The 23,154-nt window shown below is 45.5% G+C and overlaps 1 protein-coding gene across 1 annotated transcript in view; it reads right to left on the reverse strand.

Moving 5' to 3' along the window:
- LITAF (lipopolysaccharide induced TNF factor) overlaps window positions 1–19,629 on the reverse strand; it is a 95,163-nt gene extending 75,534 nt beyond the window's left edge. The window contains exon 1 of the mRNA XM_006910887.3: window positions 19,571–19,629. The gene's annotated coding sequence lies outside the window, so the exon portion shown is untranslated. The remainder of the gene's footprint in view (window positions 1–19,570) is intronic.
- Window positions 19,630–23,154: the final 3,525 nt, after the last annotated feature.

A 23,154-nucleotide genomic window follows, 5' to 3' on the forward strand; every position in this document is an offset into this window, starting at 1 on the left:
TTCTCTTCCACTCTCCCCGCCCTGGTCGACAGCGGCAGAGTGTCCTTTCCTCAGCGCTGTATTTGTAACCCATAGCGAGTGACGTAGAACTACTGGCTAAATAATAGGTGACAAGCACATCTGTGTCTCTCTGTGGTAACATTTGCCCCCAAATTTATGGTCCTCCAGCCTTGTCCATTCTGTACTCTCAATACTGTAATTTCTACCCACCATCCCTGATGGGTTGGGCCCTGAACCTCTCTCTAGAATCACTAACCAGTCCTTCAAATGGCCCCCAGTCTCCACTCCAAATCCAATCGCCAAAGGATAGCCAGGGTTCTCTTTCCAAAACACAGACCTCAGGAGTCACTCCTCTATTTGCAACACTCTGTGGGTCCCTGTCACACTCAGGATAAAGTCACACCCCTCACATCATTTAAAACCTTTTACCTCACATCTGTTAGAATGGCTATTATTGAGAGAGAGAGAGACAGACAGACAGACAGACAGAGATATCAAGTGTTGGTGAAGATGTGTAGGAAAGGGAATCCTTGTGCCCTGTTGGTGGGATTGTAGACTGGGGCAGCCTCTCTGGAAAACAGTATGGAGATTCCTCAAAAAAATAAAAAATAGAACTACCATATGACCTGGCAATCCCACCTTTGGGTATATATTCAAAGGAAACAAAATTACTATCTCAAAGAAATATCTGCACCCCCATGTTCATTACAGCATTGTTCACAATAGCCAAAACATGGAAAATACTTAAGTGTCTGTCGATGGATGACTGGATAAAGAAAATGTGCTATATACATTTAATGGAATATTAGTCAGCCATAAAAAGAAGAAAATCCTGCCATTTCAACAATGTAGATGGAGCCCGAGGGTATAATACTAAGCAGAATAAGTCAGACAAAGACAAATCCTGTATGATCTCACTTATATGTGGAATCTAAAAAAGCTGAATTCAAAAAAATAAATTAATTAAAAATAAAAAAATTAAAAAGTTGAATTCATAGATGCAGAGAACAGACTGGTGATTGCCAGAGGCAGGAGGGAGGGGTGGGTGTGGTGGTGAATTAGTTGAAAGTGACCAAAAGTACAAACCTCCAGTTATAAGATAAGTCACAGGGACATAATATACATCCCTATGGTGATTATAGCTACAATACTGTGTTGTATATTTGCAAGTTGCTAAAGAAGTAGATCTTAAAAGTTTTCTAGCACAAGAAAAAAAATTGTAACTACGTGAGGTTATGTATGTTAATTAAATTTATTGTGGTAATCATTTCACAGTACATACAATATTAAATCATTATATTGTACACCTAAAACAAATACAATGTTATATGTCAATTATATCTCAAAAAAACCAGGAGGAAAAATAAACCTTTTTAACCTGGGTGTTGAGTGAGGGAACTGACAAACAAAATGGATGCAGTCAGGCTTCCTCCCAGCAAGCCAAGTGGTTTTCCCACGGCCTTAGCTACAGCATCCCAGGTGACCTTAGTTACAGCATCCTATGAACCTTAGATATAGCATTCTATAAAACCTGTTGAATGCATGCGCACTGTGATTGATTGTGATTGATTGTAGCACCTGGCCTTCAGCCACTATTATGCACCCTGTTACAAGAACAGCCTCCAGGGGGAGCTGGATCTGTGCCTGCGCCTTCCCGGATCCTGCTATGCCTGAATAAAGCTATGTCGCATCTGCCCACGGCTCCTCACATATCCTTCCAACTGTCAGAACCACGCATCCGAAGCTTCGGTACCCCGAACCTGTAGAACTCTGGGCCTTGTCTTGTCTCTGATACAATCGCTTACCATTTCCTTTTCCATTCTGGGCTCCTGCATACTAAATTCACCGTAACCCTCTACACCCTTTCACCCTATGGTGCTTTTGGCATCGGGGTCTTTGCATATGCTATTCTTGCTGCTGAAAGACCCTGCCTGTAGAGACCTAGCCTGTATCTCTGTCCACTCACTACTTATCTTTCAGGATGCAACGCAAATATCCCCACTGCTGAAAAGCCTTCTTTCCTTCCCACTCCCTGCCTGCTCAGAGTGGATCCCTCTTTCACCTTGTCCTTCAGGTCTCTGCCCAGGCGCCACCTCCCCCAGGAAGCCATGCCTGACCACCTCCCCACTCCCAAGGTCCTGGGTTGGAATAGGCTGCCTTTCATCTGTCTGCCCTCGGGGACTGTAAGCGCTGTGAGGACTGGGACTGTATCTGAGTACTGAGGTATCACCAAGGCCTAGCCTGGACCCAGCAGAGAAGTCAGTGTTTGGTGGATGGAAGAATGAATAAATGAGGGAAAGAAGGAGTTTGGATATGCAGGTTAGAGCTGGTGATCACAAGGAAGGATGCCTGAGTGCTACTCGGAGGGCTTCCTGGCTTCCTGGGAAGTGTAAAGGCTTTGCTCCGACACAGGTCTCGGCTCCTTTTACGTCATCTAAGTCTCAGCTGCTCCATGTGAAAACTTGGGAAAATGGTAATACATTTCCCAGGTGGTTGTGAGGACTGAATGGAATCAATCCTTGGGTATTACTAGGCCAAGGTCCCATAGCCTGGACCTTGAATGCTTGATGTCAAAGCTCAAGGGCCAATGATGGGATGTGAGGCGGGAGTGTTCAGGACACACGGTGTACAAGGGCTCCGATGCCCGCTCTGTGCCTAACACGGGCCACCAGGATGCTCCTCTAGCCAAGTTCCAGGTAGGTTTTTCCAGGATCTGGGCTTTCTCCAGTCCTCCCTGAATCCCTGCTCCCCTGTGCCATCCATCAGTGTCTGGCCAGCTGCTGTCTGGAGCAGTCACTTCCTCCACCGACTGTCGCTCCCATCCATCACCGCAGCCCCTGGGACTTCAGCCCAGCTGCAGCCATCCTGCCCCAGCACCCCCTCCTGGGGCTGGGGTTCCCGGCAGCCTCTCCACTTAAACCCAGCTCTGAACTCTGGCTCCTCCTGACAGCAGCTGAGCAGGTCACCAAGAAGATCCCCCAGCTGTTAGTAAGCGACCCCTCCCCCCAATGACATTGCAGACAGAGCTCTTTTGCAGGCATTGCCTTCAAGGGGCCTCACACTAGCCAGCCCATGGGAATTATGAGCCCGATTTTCTTAACAGCAACAAGAGCTGACATCTATTGAGCACTTACTATATCAGACCCTCTGCCAAATGTATTCCTGTTTCTGCTAATTTAGTCTTAAAACACAAAACACCCACACAGTTCATTCTATTATTATCCTACTTTATAGGTGGGGAGACTGAGACTCAGAGAGATGTTGTGACTTGTCCTCTTGCTCATGGCTGGCAAGTGCCAGAGCTGGGATTCAAACAGCTCTGGAGCCCATGCTCCTTCCAGCCCACACGGGCATCCAGGTGGAGGCGCGTGGCAGGAAATAACGACAAGGGGTGAGAGGGAGTCCACCTCAGAGGAGCATTCGGCGGCAGCTTTGAGAGATGAATTGGCAAGATATCTGTGGGTAGAGAAGAGATGGGGAGTGTGCTTCGCAGAGGGGAACAGCCTGAGCAAAGGCATGGAGGTGGGAGCCAGAATCAATGTCACCCTGGAAGAGTGAGAGCCAGACAGACTGAGAAACAGGCACATAGATACACATGGTGTGAGGCATGTAGGTGTGCTCCTCCATTCCTAAGCCTCTGCCTCCCCAACACCCAGAATCCTGCTCCCTCCACCATGCACGAAACCCAGCTCACTTCTTAAACCATACAGTTCAAGGTTAGAAAGGGCTCCTAGGTGCTCTCTGGCTCAGCAAGTGAGTGGGCACCTCCACCCACACATGTGCACAAGCCAGAGAGGGAGGAGGCCTCCTTACCACCGCCCTTTGCCCCACCCCTGATGTATCCGAACCCTCAGAGTGGCAGACACTGCTGTCTGCTCCCCAATCTCTGCCCTTCCCTTCTTCCATAGTAATAGAACCTCCAATGTCTCTCTAGGATGGCCATCCTGAGTTAAGACTACATTTCCCAGCCTCCTTTGCAGCCCGGTGTGGCCAGGTGATTAAATTCTGGTAAAAGGGTTGTGAGCAAAAGTGTTGTGTGCGACTTCCCAGTTGTGTCCTTAAGGGAAAGGGTGAATCTCTCTTGTCTCTAGCTTCCCTTCTCCTTTCTCATTCCCACCAGCCAGAGTGCAGGACCTGGTCATGACCTATTCAGACCTTAAAAACATGAGCAATTGCTTAGAAATGGCAAAGCAACCAGGCAGCAACCCAGCAGCCTGGGTCTCTAATGCCTTGGAGCAGCTAGACCAGAACCAGAACACTTACACCAGGCCAGTATGTAAATGGGAAAATACAGTTCTTTGTTGCTTAAACCAGTTACTTTGGGTCTCTGAAGTGGCAGCCAAATCTATATCCCAACTAATATTGTGTTCACTCCTGTCACAGGGCCTTAACATATGCTGCTGCCCAAAACACTTTTTCCTAGTCTCTTCATCTACTCACCTCCCACTTTTCCTTCAGATCTCAGCAGGACCACCACCTCCTCTGGGAAGCCCTCAATGACTGCTCTGACTAGGGCAGAGCCCCTGGTTATGCACCCCCATAGCACCATGAACTCCTGTATAACATGTATCAATCACAGTCATGATTTAAAATCCCATGGGGTCCTCTCAATTTTCCTGTGAGCCTGAAAACTTAATAAAGCCTTAAGAGAAAGTTTTAAAAAATCCCATTAGGGCATGTGGGAACCCACCTCCAAAATACACTACCCAAAATACAAAATCACGTATGCACAGGTTTTTTGTTGCTAGCATTAGCAAAGACTGGCAACAACCCGAACATCCACCAAGAGGGAAATGACTGCATGATCTGTGGACGGCCACTCAGAAGAATGCTACGCAGCTGTGGAAGGGAGCGAGGACGTTCCCAGGACAGGTGATGACGTGCAAGAACAAAATCCAAGGAGCAGGTTGTGTACGCAAAGCATGCTGTCTTCTGAACATGTGTGGGGTGTGTACACGTTTGCTCATATTTTCGAAAAGAAATAACGAAAAGATAAAGTACAAACTATTGAATATCGTTGCCTATGGGCGAGGGAGGCATTGAGTGAGGGGGACAGGAGTGGAAGCTAGGCTTCTCAGGGTGTATCTTGTTTTAGAGTTTTTATTTTGTAAATGCAAACGGTTTACAAAATTATAAAGCACAGACCAAAAAAAAAAAAAAAGCAATTACTTAAAATAAAACAGAAATGAATAAACCTGACTGAATGTCAACTTGGCAACCACATTAAAAAGGATTATTGGAAGTGACTTTGAAATAGCATTTTGATTGTACGTCCCTAATAGGCTTTATTCTAAGGACCACAGAACCACAAAGAAATAGAACCACCATGAAATCTTCAACTGCGCTCAGTCACTTTATAGGAAGTAATTACACTGATATTGTTATGTTGATCCTATTAGCTTTGTAATATAGAATAAAGATGATAAGAAATTGTATTAATGTTGTTGGGAACCAGGATTTTCTGTGTAAGAAAAAAGAGACAAAAAACAAAATCAAAGAAGTTAAATGAAAACCTGTCATCTTAAATGTGAATGAGAATGATCAGTTTTTCCAGCCTTAAGCCTAGACACAGTGACAATTCAGGAACGATGAGCATCCCTCGTGTCTAGATCGTGGTCCCTAACTCCCATTTATGGCCAAAAGGAACAGGGCTCCTCTGAGAAACAGCTGATTCCAGGTAGAAAATGCGTAAGATGAACCTGGGACATGTTGTCATCCAGAAATCGAAGAACCTGTCAAAAAGACTACCAAGGTCATGTCAAAAAGATATGGGATGCAGTGTGAAGGGGCTCTGGGCTTGGTTCTAAGTACTTCACAGGTACTAACTCACCCTGAGGAAAACTATTTAACCTCATTTAACCCTCACAACAAGCCTGTTAGGAGGGTTCTATGAGTGACTATGCTTATTTTATAGATGAGGAAACTGAGTCCTAAAGGAATGAACAAAATGGCCCAAAATCGCTAGCTGAGTGAGCATTTGAATCCTTGCCATTAGCCACTTTCCAGGCTGCCTCTTCATTAATGCAGGATGTTCACCATCAAAGTAGAAAAGGAAAATGAAGAAATCAGCCTGAGACTCTGCAGCGGCCAGTCTGGGAGCATGTTTAGAACCATGGACAGCGCCCTTCCCCTGCCCCTCCCCCACCCGCATCACTTCCTCCCTTTTGTAGTTCAGCTGTGCCTATAACCAGGGCCCTGAGGCTGTGCCAGTGGGGATCAAGAAGCAACTGGGATGTGCTCGGCCCTATATCTTGATCAGCTAGAGACCAAGCTCCCATCATGCCCAGCCTCCCTGCTGACCACTCCTCACATCCTCCTGACCTACCTGAGGCCACCTATGCTCCCTTCCTCAAGACCATTACTTAAGAGCAGGAATCACCATTTAATTCCTCACAATGCCTAGCCACATGGGAATGGGCATTCCCACTGTCCAGATGGGGAAACAGAGGCTCAGAGAGGTACTGAGCTGAGTTCATGCCGCTGGGAAGTAGCCGAGTCTGACATTTGTGCCCTTGTCCTGCCCCCCCATTCTCGTTGGCTCATCCTTTCTGGAAGGCTGAGCGTGGGGTGCTGGTGGCCCATGCTGAGGAGGGAGTCCCCCCATTTTGTGTGTACATCATCTCCCCAGCTGCAGCTGAGAGCTGCGGGGAGGGGTCTGCAGATATGAGGTTGAGACAAGAAGGCTGCTTTCCAGTGAGAAAGCACCCTGGACATCTCTTGTCCTGTGTGTCCACACAGCCACTGCACCTGACCAAATCTACGTCCAGAATATTCTGGAACCTGTTCCCTCTTCACCAAAGCTAGCACCCTGGCCCAGGCCACCGTCAGCTCTCACCTGGACAGTGGAAGCCTCCCCCAGTCTCCCTGCTCCTGTCCTCACCCTTCTCAATTGGGTTTCTGCAAGAGAGCAGCGGGCAGATTCCACGTATGCTCTGAAGGTGGGAATGACATACTTATGATGAAATGGACAAGGGAATGTATTTAGCTGCTGCCAACTTCAACGTGCCTCCCTTTTCTACCTAGGCCTAACTTTATTTCTTTTTGGATAACCAGTAAGGTGGAACCAGGCTCTCCACAAGGCCCAGAGGTTCGGCTAAGCCCCCAGGCCCCCACCCACTACCACTCCAGCATCTGCCGCAGGCCGTTTAAGAGGCAGTATATCAATGATTATAAGCAAGGATTTCGCACTTTCTGCAATGGCTAAAAAGCAAGGGAATTAAAAAAGAGAAAATCATTATAGCTTAAATGGACTTAAGAGATATACCAGCCAAATGCAGCGTATGAACTTTGTTGTTTGATTTAAACCAAATACTCTAAAAACACATTTAGGAAACAATGGGAGAAAATGGAATTTTAGAGGATATTACAGAATCATTAACTTCTTGTAGGTGTGAAAATGGTAACTAAGTGAAAATGTGGTTATTTAAAAAAGAGTTCTTATCACTTAGAGATACATTCTGAAAGATATATTTATGGATAAAATGATATGATGATATGATTTACAATAAAATAATCCGGGGGGGAGGGGGAGTGGGTGGGGTAAGATGAAACAAGCTCATCTAGAGCAAGTTACACCTTTCTCAAAAGATATACTTCACACGAGTGCAGCAAAAGCAGTGTGTCTGGAAACTGGGCCAGCCTGCGGTTTACTGGTGCTGATGAGAACATGGCTGGGACCTGCCCATTGGTCCACTGTGGGGTGCCATGCCTGATTATTAAACAATCATCCTCTTTATTATTGTGCACATTGGGGTTGGGGGGAGTGAGAGTTTTAGAGCTAGACTGGTTAGTTCAAACCCTGTCTCTGACATTTCTTTGCTTGTGACCTTGGCAAGTCACATGCCTACTTGTGCCTCAGTTTCCCCAGCTGCCAAATGGGGGACAGTAATGCCTGCCTAATACGGTTGTTGTTAGAGTCACAGGAGTGAACACTTAGAACAGGGCCCAGCGTGTCACCAGTGCTAAAGTACTGCTAGGTCTGTCACCGCTGCTAGGTAACATTTGAGTCTTCTCAAGATGTTTTTTTACCTTTCACGTGTCTGAGCAGATCTGGACCCCACCCTGTGGGGAAGGCCACAGGAGGACACCCCAGTTTTAAAAACAAAACAAAACAAAACAGATTTATTGAGATATAACTCACATACTATGCAATTCACCCATTTAAAGTGTATAATTTCTGTGGTTTTTAGTGTGTTCGTGGAGTTACGCATCGGTCACCCCAATCATTTTTAGAACATTACCCCAAACGGCGTACTGCTTCAAGGAAGGGGGGGTAGTGACTCTGCACCCTCTTCTGACTTTTCTTACGATGGAAGGGGAGGGCTGTGCGGGCCACCACCTCCCTGTGACTGCTGTGGGGTGGGGCTGACTGGCGGGGACACCAGGGCTTCCAGACAATCATGTGGAGTACATCTTTAAAGAATGATGTCCAAGGACCTCAGCACACCTTTCTCGGGATCCATGATAACCTGCCACAATTTAATTTCCTCTTTTTTCTCGAGAGAGAAGGCGAAACAACCACTACTGATACGGCGGCAGGTGTTAAAGTTGCTAAAAGGCCCTTCGAGGGGCATTTAGTGACCGGCCTCTGGAAGCGGGGGCCGGAAAGTATGGAGAATGGCTCTGGGGTGTCCAGCTTAGCATCCAGGGAGCCGGTGGCGACATTTACCAAAATGAAGGAAATGAAGGGGGGCAGGTAGGCAAGGGGCAGAGAATCTGTAGCTCCCACTTTCACAAAACTGTCATGAGGTTTGAATGAGATTTGACCTTTTGGGATGAGACTGAGCTGTGTTCAAATCTTGACTCCTGCCTTGTGAGTCACGTGGCTGCGAGTGAGTCACACTGCGTCTGGGTCTCCAGATCTGTAAAAGGGGTCCGATTGTGAGGGTCCTAGGGGCTCAGGCCACACCAGTGTACCCAGCATGAGGCTTGGCACGCAGTAGGAGGCCCATGCACAGTGGCCTTCACAGAGAGGGGAATGTTAGTTCCCTTCTCTGGCTGTAGGTCTTGGGGGAATTTCAGCCCAGGGAGTACCTGTCAGGGGATGAGGAAGATAGAGACACTGGAAAGACCCTGGGAAAAGGGCTGAAACAGGGAACTGCCGTCAGGGGCTTTCTAGGCTGAAGGAGACGGGAGATTCCGGTGGGCGAGGGCATGGACTGCATCATTCCCTGCTGGAAACCCACCACACCCCCCAGTGTCACGCTCACCATGCCATCCTGGTCCACCCCTCGGGTCCCTTCTCCCATCATCACGTCTTCCTTCCCAGCCCCCTTGCCTCTTTGTTCCCACTTCAAGCCTTTGTCCTGGCTGTCCCTCCACCTGGAATGTTCTTTCTACAACTGGCTTTTCTACATCCCGAGAGGGTCCCACCCTGACCCCTCTCTGATGCAGCCCCCAGCCCACCCTCCTTCTTAGTCTCCGTTACATTACTCGTGAGAGCATTTATCCCTCTCTGAAATTACATTACACGACTTATTTATTCATGTATTTCCGTGTTCACACCTCCCCCTCTAGCATGTCAGCCCCATTCGGGCAGGCCTCAAACTCCTTCAAAGGACACCTGTGTCCAGAGGGAGAAGGGTCTTGGCTCCTGCGTTTTCTGTAGGGGCAGGGCCAGCACACCTTGTGTCCCTGGGCCCATGGCTCTGGCCAGCGGACTCTTGGCTGATTGGTGGCCGGTGGATGGCCAGACACTCGGAGGCTTGCCTGATCCTGCTCCTGAGAGCAGGCTGCTCCCCGCTGGCCTGGCCCAGCTTGGGCAAGACACCAGGCCTCACCCTGCTTCCTCCCCTTCCTCTCTCCGTAGACCCAGTCCACGGCAGGGCCTGTCACTGGCTCTTTGCTGAAAGTCCTCTGAACTTGTCCACCTCTCTCTCCCCCTGCCTCAGGCCAAGTCACTCAGGGGCTGTGGGAGCCTTCTCTCTGCTCTCCCAGCCCCTCCGACCCGTTTCCCACGAGGCAGACACAGTCTTCCCGGGGACGCCGAAACCCTTCAACATCCACAAATTGCTCCAGCATAAAGCTCATCCACTCTGCCCCCGCCTGACCATCCCATCTTGACCTTTGCGGCCTCTGGGGCCTCTCACAGACCCCTCTGTGTGATCTCTGACCCCTGGGCCTTTGCACATGAGATTAACCTTTGCCTGGAGAGATTTTTCTGCCTCTGCCTCTTCTTTCTTAGCTTTTAGATCAGGCCTCAAACATCACTTCTTCCAGGAAACCTTCTCAGACCCTTGGCCAGGTAGCATTCCCGCTGCTACACACTCTCACGGCACCACGTTTGCCTTTAGGGACTGTACAGGTAATTATATAACTATTTGTTTCACAGCTGTCTCCCCATAGACTGACTGCAAATGCCCTCGGGGCGGGAACCTTCTCTTTCAGGCCTCTCCTAGCATCGCCCTTGGTACATCAAAATTTGGGGGCAGGGAAGGCAGGTTCCTTCCTTCATGCGTTTGTTTTCAATAAGCTTTTACTGCTGAGAATCCACTGTCGCTGGGCTAGGAAGTTGGTGCAGACCTGATCCTGGCCCTCAGGGGTCTCAGCGTGTTGAGAAGTGGGCTGGGCTGGGTCTCACAGAGCATGATAAAAGGGAGAACATCCAGGGGCAGAGTCTTAAACAGCGAGGAGAAGTCTGCAGAGGGGCGAAGGGAACAGCCTGTGCGAAGGCCTGGAGATGGGAGAAGACACAAGGGGACAGGGAACCGCTGTGGCTAAGCTTGGCTGCGATGCAGGGAGGAAGGGGACAGAGGACACGAGGACAGAGGGAGACGCTGAGGCCCCAAGAATCTGAGCAGGAAGGCAGGACCTGAGCTGCCCTCCTGCGTCAGCCACTCCCCCGCTCCGGTCTCCCAGCCAGGACAGGTCAGGACCTGCTGGAGACAACTCACCTGCTCCTACCCCTTCCCTCTGGGCCCTGGCAGCAGGGACAGGGTTCGGCAGGGCGCAGGGCCGTGTGGGTGCTTCTTCCTCAGTGCGACAGGATCCGAGAGCACCAGGAAGCACCAGCTCTGCTGGGAAATGAGTCTTATTTTCTGGCACATCCTGAGCACATGAGTGCTCAGGCTGCCCATGTACCAAGTCCATGTGCCACAGACAGAGAAACTGAGGCTCAGAGAGGTGGGGTCTTAGAGCTGGGATGGGGCAGACAGAGCTGGGCTTGAACTCATAGCCTGTGTGGCTCAGAACAATGTTCCCGGCAGTGCCTGTTACAGGTGGGGCAATCTGGTTCTAGGCAAAGGTCCCTCCCTGATCTGCACTGGGCCTGTCAGGGCTTGGAAGGATCTCAACGGCATATGCTGCCCACGCTGGCCACGTAAGGTGCCTCCGGGCCTGTTCCTACACTCTGCACACACGAACGCAGCTACCTCACCACAGAATCAGAGGCAGGTACTATGCCACCCCCTCAGCCCATTCCAGGGTTATGGGGTTCTCGAAAGGGCAGGCACACCGCCTGGGATCTCAGCATTTACAGAGGCCTCAAGGACGCCCTGACAGAGCTCTCTGTCTCAGGATCCCCACAAACAGGAGGGAGCAGCTGGTCGGGAGCAGAGGATTCTGGGGATCAGAGGGTGGGCTGTGGTGTGGGAATGTGCCCTTTATCACTCATCTCAAATGTGAAACTGCTGGCAGATGGGTTTCATCTTGATTTCTGGCAATGCTATCCCTTCTAGAAGCTTCACCCCACCTGGAGTGAGATCCAAGGGGGCAGAGTTCTTCCTGGATCCCTAGACCCCAGTACCCCATTGATGGCCTCATCCCCAAGCACAACCCCAGAGCCAGCTCTGGGGCTGCTGGCCCTGGTCTCGGTTCCTGCGTGAGTAGCCTTTCAACACTTCCCGGTTTTGTTCTTTTCCTGGTATTTTGTCTCAATTATTTCTTTAATATTATTATTTTACGCATTTTATTATATTTACATATTTCTAAGATAGTAAACATATTTATTAAAAATTATACATTTTATTTATTATATATTAATATAATACATTATGTTAATATATTACTATGTATTACTGTACATTAATATAACATAATAATAGTGTAAATTAGTATTTTATTATTCTGTTAACCTTGACAGTTACTCTTTGGCAGCACTGCAGTTCAGAGCTTGACCTTTCTCTAACATCAGTAGTTTTTATTTTCCAGCTGTTTATAAAAGCTGACCAAGAATTTAAATTATTTTAGGGGAACAGCACCCACCTTATCGGGTGTGGGGAGTGTCAGATGAGGTGACAGCCCTGAGGACACACATGTCAGGTTCCATTATTCTAGCTCGGCAGCACCATGTCTTATATGTTTCAAATTATTCTTTAAAATCAAGAAATCAAAAAGAATAAAGCATGTCTATGTGTGATGATGGGGAGTGAGTTTCAAGATATATTTTCAAGTGAGAAAAGCAAAGAACAGAACAGCATGTATGGAAAATTACTATCTATGTTTTTTAAAGTGGGGATATAGCACTCACATAACTCCATAGCAAAAAAAACCCCCTGATTTTAAAATAGGCAGAGGAGGGTTGGTTCCACAGCGTAGTGGTGAGCACGTCTGCTTTACACACAGAAGGTCCTGGGTTCACTCCCCAGTGGAGTCCCAGTGGCACTAGGCCCCCTGGGTGCCCCACACCCCAGCTGTGTGCTATGAGCATATGTGAGGAGCCGCCCCGCCTTCAGAGATCCAGCTCTTAAGGGGAGAAAGGGAGAAGGCAACATCCGTAGGTCAGGGGTGGAAGTGGTGAAGGTGAGCATATGCGAGGAGCCGCCCCGCCTTCAGAGATCCAGCAATTAAGGGGAGGAGGCAACATCCATAGGTCAGGGGTGGAAGTGGAAGTGGGCGGGGGTGGGAATTAAAAAAGTAAAATAAAATAGGCAGAGGATCTGAATACACATTTTTCCAAAGAAGACATACAGATGGCCAATAGGTACATGAAAAGTTGCTCAGTATCAATAATCATCAACAATATGCAAATCAAAACCACCATGAGATATCACCTCACACCTACAGAATGGCTAATATTAAAAAAAAAAAAAAAAAAGAAAAAGAAAAAGAAACCATAAGTGTTGGCAAGGATGTAGAGCAAAGGGAACCCTTGTGCACTGTCGGTGGGACTGTAAATTAGTGCAGCCACTATGAAAAACAATATGAAGGTTCCTCAAAGAATTAAAAATGGAAATACTGTATGATTCAACAATTCCACTTCTGGGTATTTACCTGAAGGAAATGAAAACACTAACTTGAAATGGTATCTGTACCCTCCAAGTGCACTGTAGCATTATTTACAACAGTCAAGATTCGGAAGCAAACTAAGTGCCCATCAATGGACGAGTGGGTAAAGAAAATGTGGTTTGTGTGTGTGTGTGTGTGTGTGTGTCCACACACATTTATACACACATGCACATATATACATACATATATATACATATATACACATACATACACAATAGAATATTATTCAGCCATAAAAAGAAGGAAATCTTGCCATTTGCAACAACATGGATAAACATGGAGGGCATTATGCTAAGAGTAATAAGCCAGACAGAGAAAGACAAATGCCATATCTCACTTGTATGTGGAATCTTAAAAAAAAAAAAAGAAAGAAAAGAAAGAAAAGAAAACAAAAAACCAAACTCATAGATACAGAGAACAGGTTGGTGGTTACCAGAGGCGAGGGTGGGAGGTGGGTGAAATGGGTGAAGGTGGTCAAAAGGTACAAATTTCCAGTTACAGAATGAATAAGCCATGGGGATGTAATGTACAGCATAGTGACTATAGTTAATAATACTGTGCTGTACATTTGCAAGTTGCTAAGAGAGTAGATCCTAAAGGTTTTAATCACAAGAAAAAAAATTGTAACTACATGTGGTGACAGATGTTAACTAGACTTATTGTGGTGATCATGTCCCAGTATATACAAATGTTGAATCGTGTCACACACCTTAAACTAATATAATGTTATATATCAATTATATCTCAGAAAAAAAGACTGAAGAAATGGAAATATATCTATATCTATCCATGCATCCATGCATCCATGCATCCATGCATCCATGCATCCATGCATCCATGCATCCATCCATCCATCCATCTCCATTCACCACACAGGATACCTCTGGAAGGATGCATGGAGGAGACAGATAACGCGCCCCTAGACCCCCACCTCTCATGTTTTCCTCTCCTATGTTTTTCTCCCTAGAATGTATATGGCATACTACGCATTTCACTTCTTTATTTATTGTCCATCTCCTCCAACAGAATAGAAGTCCTGTGAGGGCAAGGATGTTTGTCTGCTGTGACTCCCGCACCTAGAACTGTGCTGTCCTACACGGTCACCGCCAGGCAGGTGTGATGACTGGGCACTTGAAATGGGGCCGGTTGGAACGGAGATGTGATGTGAGAGTCAAACACACACTGAGTTTTGAAGACTCAGTGTGTGCTACAGACTGTATTATGTCGCCCCGCAAATTCATATGTTGAAGCCTTAACCCACCTAGTTCCTCAGAATCTGACTGTATTTAGAGACAGCGCTCTTTAAAGAGCTGATTAAAGTAAAATGAGGCTGTTAGGATGGGCTCGAATCCCACATGACTAATGCTCTTCTAAGAAGAGATGAGGATACACGGAGAGAAACCAGAAAAGACCCTGTGAGGACACAGCCATCTGCAAGCCAAGGATAGAGGCCTCAGGAGAAACCAGCCCTGCCGGAACTTGATCTTGGACTTCTAGCCTCCAGAACTGTGAGAAAATAAATTTCTATTGTTTAAGCCACCCAGTCTATCATATTTTGTTACGGCAGCCGTAGCAAACTAATACACTATAAAAAAAAACATTATAACCTCATTAATAATTTTTATACTGATTCTATATACTGGGCTTGGATACACTGGGTTAAAGAAAACATATTATTAAAATTAATTTCACTTCTTTTTCCCTTTTTAATATAGCTCCCAGAAAATTTTAAATTTCATGTGTGGCTCTCATTTGTGGCTCTCATATTTCTACTGGACATCATAGCCTAGCATGTTGCCTGGCACATATCTATTGAATAGATAAATAAATTAAATAGTTATCTTTGGGAAGTGATTGGAGGACAGGGTGGAGGGAGACTGGCTTTTCACTATATTCCCTTTGATTTTACCATTAACAAATATCTTCTTTAAAAGAAAAAAAAAAAGAGATCTAAAATAAAATACTCATATACTTAAAAGATGCCTCTCACTGGTATGGACATAATAGTGAGCCACCAGGTATGCTCAGATGGATGACTGTGTCAGCAAACGGCCAGAAAGCTGTGAGTCTCAGATGACAGCAACGATTCCTCTCCACACCCTAGGCTCAGGCAGGGAAGCAGGCCCCAGAGTCCCCTGGGGAAGTCCTTCCCCAAGATAAACAAAACACTGGGCCAGGTCCAAGGATAGCCTTCAGTGTCAATGACCTAAGGGCCCCGCTCCCTCCGACCCTCGGGCCTGCTGCTGGGGTTTGCTTCGTCCATCTGTAAAAGGGGCACATTAAGCTCAGACAATTTTTTTAACTTCCTACTATGGAAATGTCCAACACATACAAAAGCACAGAGAAGAGTAAAGGGGACCTTCATATACCAACTCCTCCCCTCGGCAACCATCAACTCAGCCATTTGCTCTGTTTCCCATGCACTCCTCCCCACCCCGATGATTTTAAAGCAAATCCCCAACAGCATATCACTGCATCTGTAAATTAATGTTTCTCTAAAAAAATAAAACCTCTATCAAAATATAATCACAATACCATTATCGCATCAAATAAAAGTGAACAATAACGGCTTAATATCATCCAGAATAACCTTGGGGTTTACTATTCCCCAATACCAACTTAAAAAAAAACAGTTAATAGGTTCAAATTAGGATCCACACAGGTCTACACACTGAAATCGGTTTATATGTTTCGTAAATCTCTCTGTGGATTACTCCTGTAGGTCCTGTCTCTCCCCATCCTGCCAATATCCACCATATTTGTTATCTATTTGCTGCTTAACAGATTACCACAAAACTCAGCAGCTTAAAACAACAAATACTTATTATCTTACAGGCTGTGTGGGGCAGGAATCAGGGCGTGACTTCCTCCAGCTCAGGGTCCCCCACTGGCTGCAGTCTAGGTGGCAGTGGGGCTGCGGTCTCACCCACAGGCTGACTGGGGAAGGGGCTGCTTTACGCTCGCTCAGTGATTTTCAGTTCCTTGCTGTGGGGGCCCCTTCAACATGGCAGCTCACAACATGGCAACTTGTTTCCTCAAAGCGCGTGAAGGAGAGTGAGCAGTGGGGTCTCACACTGGAATGTGCTCCATACTCACCTGGAGGAGCTGGTGAAACACAACTTGCTGGGCTCCACCCCCAGAGCTCCTAATTAGTAGGTTTGGGTGTGGCCTAAGACAATGCATTTCTAATGAGTTTCTCTCCCATGTGATGCTGGGGCCCACACTCGAAAATTACTGAATTATAGGGACTTCCTCCCTCATTTTTTATCTCTTCATTGCATTTTATCTGTTGATGGGTCACCCTTAAGAATTCCCAGGTGAGGACTTTTATTTCAACCCTGGCTTCAAATAAGAGTTACTTGGCAAACTTTGAAAAGTAACATGCCTAGAGGCCCCATTCAAGACTTATTGAATCAGAAAATGGGGGGAGGGTTTCTGGAGGTACTTTTTAAAGCTCTTCATGTGATTCTCACGTGCAGCCAGGGTTCAGCACCACGAGGCTAGGAGAACAGGGTCTGGCCATGGGCAAACCCCTTTAAACAACCATGAGGACAACAACCAGTGTTTCCTAGGCATGTAATTAGCAGACCCCGCACTACACACTCCACTTGTATCTCCTTGTCTCTTCTTCATAATGGCCCCGCAAGGTAGGTGCTATGATTCATTACTCCCATCTCACAGATAAGGAAACCGAGGCTCAGATAGAAGGGACCTGCCCAAGGTCAGCCGGTGTGGTGATTTTCAAATAGACCCACAAATTCTTTGACATTCTTCATTTCAAAAAGTGGAGCCCCACCTTGAGTGTAGACTGGACTTAATGGCCCACTTCTAATGGACAGAACATTGTACGAGTGATGGAGGGTATCTTATGTGACTAGGTCTCTATCTAGAATTGCTCAGGCTGGGGGAAGCCAGCTGCCATGTCGTGACACTTGTTAGAGAGGCCCTCTGAGTGAAGAACTGAGTTCTCCTACCTGCAGCTAAGTGAGTGAGCCATGAGGAAGCAGATCCTCGACTCTGGCAAGCTGTCATGTGACTGTAGCTCTGGCTGGCATTTTGACTACAACTACATGAGAGACCCTGAGCCAGAACCACTCAGCATACCTGCTCCTGATTCCTGACCCACAGATTCTATGAGAAAATACGTGTCCACTAAGGGTTGGGGTAATTTGTTATGCAGCAGTAGATAACTAATACACCCATGAAATCAAACTCAGGTTTCAGTGATTCCAGGGGCTCCACTATTACCCCTGCCCCTCAGTCAGGGCCTTCCGGAAGGCAAAGGAGAGACATGAGTTTTGTTTGGTTTCGGGATGGGTGTTCATAAGCTCCCACCCCACCCATGGGCAGATCTGGGAGCCTTCTGCCCCCAGCCTGTGCCTCAGCCTGATCCTGGGAGGTCTCCTCTTAGTAGGACCCAGTGTCCCCACTCTTCATGGGACATGAGACTGTAGGTATTATGAACACAGGACTATCTTGATCTCTCTGCAGGTTGCTGGGGACATAGTAGGTATTCAATAAATAAATGCTCCATGAAAAATCACCTTAAACTAGCTTTTATGGGGGGACACGTTGGCTTATTAGAAGCCCTTTTTGCAGGTAATACAATGGGGATCCGTCTCTCCCAGGAGGCTGTAAACTTGCTGAGGGAGTCACACAATACCCAGCAAGACCTGGGAGACAATCATTGAAAGAGTGAATGTAATAACAGCAATTCCATGATTAAGATCAGCTATAGGCTACTCATGCCTCTTATATAGATTATTTCTAAATATTTTAGCAAAGTAGGGCTAGTTATTCCCACTTTACAGATAATAACATTGAGGCTCAGAGAAGGTAACTAGGAAGTGACAGAGCTGGGCTCAAACTCAGCTCAAAGCTCTTTGTCTTCATCCCTCTGTCCCCCTCAGTGGGAAGACACCAGCCCTCAGACTAGGGAAGAGAGTAGTTTGTGTTCAGGCTCAGCTGTGGACAAAAGCCACTGAGAGCTGGGCCTTGGGAATAATTCCTGCCCGATTTCAAAGCAACCCCGGGCCTGGGATGGCAGCTGTGAATAATGGATGACACTGGCGGGGGCGTTGGGGGGGGTGGTGGTGGTGGTTATTGTGGCCAGTGATTCATCTCCATGGGGGCTGGCCATGGGGCAGGATAGATGGACTTCCTCATCGGGAAGCCCAGCCTCACCCCTCCCTTCCCAGCCTCGCCCCAGCCTGCAAGTCAAAGGCAGGGGTCACAAGGAAATCAGGGCCAACCCAACTGCCTACGACTCCCCCATTTCAACCTCCAGACCCTCTCCTGGAGAGGCAACCTTTTCTCTCCCCAGACGAGGGACTAGATTCTAGAGGATGGAGGAAGGGAATGGAAATGGCTTCGATGTGTGGTAGTGATGGATGAGGGCTCTGCAGTTAGAGTGCCAGGGTTCAAGTCCTCTGACGCATGCTAGCTGTGTGCCCTTGGGGACTTACTCATCTCATTTGAGACTCATCTGTAAAGTGTAGAAAATATAACCTACTTCATGGAGTTGTCAGGGGTTAATGAGTTAAAAACACATGTAAAAACACATCACCTGGCAAATAGTAAGTGTTCAATAAATGCTAGTTAGTGTTCTTATGCTGTGTACCGGGTGATGCGGGAAGCAACCTGCATACCTTATCTCATGTAATCGTCATGGCAACCCAGGGCAGTACCTACTATAATTCCCATTTTACAAATGAGGAAATTGAGGCTCTCAGAGATGAAGTGTAATATCTCAGACCATCCACTGAGAATTCGAACTCAAATACAGTGAGCAATTTCCAATATGCTCATGAGTCCCAGTCAAATATCCTGTCTCATTGTCCCCAAAATACATTTGTCATCCTACAAAGAGTATATGACCAATCCCTCCTCTCACATAAATCAGCTCCAGATTAAGGATTTAAATGCCAAAAACAAACAAATAAAAATCTTTAATATCTTTAAATTAATGTTGGGCAAGATGACAGATTATGAACTTAAATGTCAAAAACAAAGCTTGAGGAAATGTAGATGACTATATTTTAGACCTTAGGGTTGAGAAAGCTGTTCAGCATCATTAGCGATCAAGGAAACGCAAATCAAGATCTCTACCAGCAACAATTTTACACTCGATTGGCAAACACTTTAAAATCTAATAATATCAAACGAAAGAGATGACATGGATCATACACGTTGCTGCTGGGAGTGTCATTAATAGAACTGTTTTGGAAAGCAACTTGCTATTATTTCCTAAGGTTGAACATTCACACGTTCTGAGTCCAAGTGATTCCACTTCTAGGTAAAAACATTCTAGAAAAACTCTTGTGTGCATGCAGCAAAAGCCACTTACCAGAACATTCACGCAGAACTTCAAATTAGACACCCAAAAGGCCATCCACAGGAGAGCAGATGGATCGGCTGTGGTGCACTGACCTGGTGGAATACGACACAACAGTTAGAACAGGTGAACTACAATATCGGTCAATCTTAGCTATATACCATTCCATGAAGAAATTAAGCCCCAGAAGACTCATACAGCTTGATACTCTTTTTTGGTTGTCTGGATTCTCTCTGCTGTGGATTAAATTGTGTCTCCAAAGAAATACACTGAAGTTCAAATCCCCGGTACCTGTGAATGTGACCTTATTTGGAAATAGGGGCTTTGCAGATGTGATTAGTTAAGTTTAGATGAGGTCATACTGGGTTAGGGTAAGCCCTAAATCCAATGACTGGTGTCCTTATAAGAAGAAGAAGTCTTAGCCATAGAAATTAGTCAAGAAAAAGAAATAAAGGGCATCCAAATTGGAAAAGAAGTAAAATTATCTCTACAGATGACAAGATCTTATATATTTAAAATTCTAAAGACTCCATCAAAAAGCTGTTAGAATAAATTCAGTAAAGTTGCAAGATACAGAATTGACATACATAAATCATTTGTTTCTATATACTAAAAACAAACTATCTAAAGGAGAAATTAATAAAACAATCCCATTTACAATAGCATCGAAACCAATAAAATACTTAAGAATAAATTTAAGCAAAGAGGTGAAAGACCTGTACACTGAAAACTATAAGACACTGATGAAAGAAACTGAAGAAGACACAAATAATGGAAAGCTACCCCATTTTCTTAGATTGGAAGAATTAATATTGTGAAAATGTCAATACTACCCAAAGCAATCTACAGATTCAACGTGATCTCTATCAAAATTCCAATGTACTTTTTCACAGAAATAGAAAAAAAAAAAAACTATCCTAAAATTTGTATGAAACCACAAAAGGCCCCAAATAGCAAAAGCAATTTTGAGAAAGAAGAACAAAGTTGGAGGCATGACACTTCCTGATTTCAAGCTAAATTACAATTCTATAGTCAGCAAAATAGCATGGCACTGGCGTAAAAACAGACACACAGACCAGTGGAACAGAATGAAGAGCCCAGACATAAACCCACACATATACGGTCAACAAATTTTTGACTAGGGTAACAAGAACATACCATGGAAAAAAGATAGTCTCTTCAATAAATGATGCTTGGAAAATTAGATATCATCATGCAAAAGAATGAAACTGGACCCCAGTCTTAGACCACTCACAAAAATTGACTCATAATGGATCAAGGATTTAAACATAAGACCCGAAGCCATAAAACTACTAAAAGAAAACATATGGAAAAAGATCCTTGGCATTGGTCTTGGCAATGATTTCTTGGATAAGACATCAAAAACACAGGCAACAAAAGCTGAAATAAACAAGTGGGACTAGTCAAACCAAAGAGCTTCTGCACAGCAAAGGAAACAATCAATAAATTGACAAAACAACCTACGGAATGGGAGGAAATATTTACAAAGCATATATCTGATAAGGGGTTAATATCCAAAATATATAAAGAACTCACATAATACAATAGCAAAAAAAAGCAAATAATCCAATTAAAAAATGGGCAAAAGATCTTAAAACACTTTTTTCCGAAGAAAACATTCAAATGGCCAATAGGTACATGAAAAGGTGCCCAAAATCACTAACCAAGGAAATGCAAATCAAAACCCCAATGAGATATCACCTCATACTTTTCAGATTGGCTATTATCAAAAAGACAAGAGGTAAGTGTTGGTGAGGATGTAAAGAAAAGGGAACCCTTATTCGCTGTTGGTGGGAATGTAAATTGGTGGAGCCAGTATGGAAAACAGCATGGAGGTTCATCAAAGAATTAAAAATAGAAATACCATATGACCCAGAAATCTCACTTCTGGGTATGTATGTGAAAGAAATGAAATTGCTATCTTGAAGAGTTATCTGCTCTCCCATATTCATTGCAGCATGAGTCACAATAGCTAAGATATGAAAACAACCTAAAAGTCCTTTAACAAATAAAGATATATATCTACATGTGTGTGTGTGTGTGTGTGTGTGTGTTTAATCAGACAGAGAAAGACAAATACTGTGTGGTTATCACATATATGTGGGGAAAGAGAAATAAAGGATGGAAGGAAGGGAGGAAAGGAGGGAGGAAGGGAGGAAGGGAAGAAGGAAGGAAGGAAGGAAGGAAGGAAGGAAGGAAGGAAGGGGAGGGAGGGAGGAAGGGAGTAAAGAAGGAAAGCCAATTTCATAGAAACAGAAAATAGAATGGTGTTTGCCAGGGGCTCGGGGGGAGGGGGAAATAAGGAGATGGAGGTCAAAGGGTATAAACTTTCAGTTATAAGAAGAATAAGTTCTGAGGATCTAATGTACAGCGTGGTGACTACAGCTAATAATTTGGGACCGTATTCTTGGAAGTGAGTAATCTTAAGTACTCTCACCTCACACACAAAAAAGAGGTAGCTATGTGAGGCGATGGATGTGTTAATTATCTTGATCTGGGTAATCATTCCATAATGTGTATGTATATCAAAGCATCACATTGTACACTTTAAATATACACAATTACATATGTCAATTATTCCTCAATAACGTTGGGAGAAAAAAAAAAGAGGCAATGACACACAGAAAACTCATATGAAGACAGAGGTAGAGATTGGAGTGATGCATCTATGACCCAAGGATCGTCAAGGGCTGTTGGCAGCCACCAGAAGCCAGGAGAGAGGCATGGAACAGACCATTCTCTAGAGCTCATGGGCTTGCCAACACCTTGACTTTAGACTGACAGCCTCCAGAACTGTGAGAGAATAAATTTCTATTGTTTTAAGCCACCCAGTTTGTAGTAATTTGTTCCAGCAGCCCTAGGAACCTAATATGCCCTTTAAAAAAGTTAGTAAGAAGAAACTAAAATTAAAAATATGCCTTTAGGATATAGGTATAATTAAATTGTACAAAGAAACCAGGCAGTGATAAAGACAGGATTCAAGCTGATGGGGACCCCAGGTGGGGGATGGGATGGGGGAATCTCAGGACTGAATGTTGGCCATTGTTAGGGTCCTAGCTTTTGTTTTGATTGATGGGGTTTACTTGGTGTGTGTTACTTGATTAAAATAACTATGAAAGTTTTAATAAAAGCGGGTCATACAAGAACCAAAGAAGAGACTACACCATGATCTAGATTATGATCTATCATTCTGTGTATCTGAAGTTCAGTAAAAAATTACTTAAAAATAAAACAGGGATCCCTGTCCAGTGCCAGCTTATTGTCTGCCTGCTTCCACATCTGTGTTTCTCTGGTGCCAGGACAAGGCTACACCCATCCCAGTGCCTGGCATGCCTTCTCAGAGGGGCCTTCCCGACCTCCACCCCTCCGTGCTCCCACATCTCTTACCTTCCATGAATATAAACCCCATGAGAGCTGAGTTTTGCCTGTCTAGCTCATGGCTGTCTCCCTGTCTCCCTAACATAGAGCTTGGCATATAGTAGGTGCACAATAAAGATTGGCTAAATGAATAAATAACTGAATGGATAATTAATGGGCTCCAGTGCTCAGGGGTGTGTGTGTGTGTGTGTGTGTGT

This window comes from Pteropus alecto, unplaced genomic scaffold, assembly GCF_000325575.1.
Source record: "Pteropus alecto unplaced genomic scaffold, ASM32557v1 scaffold34, whole genome shotgun sequence".
NCBI classification, from domain to species: domain Eukaryota; kingdom Metazoa; phylum Chordata; class Mammalia; order Chiroptera; family Pteropodidae; genus Pteropus; species Pteropus alecto.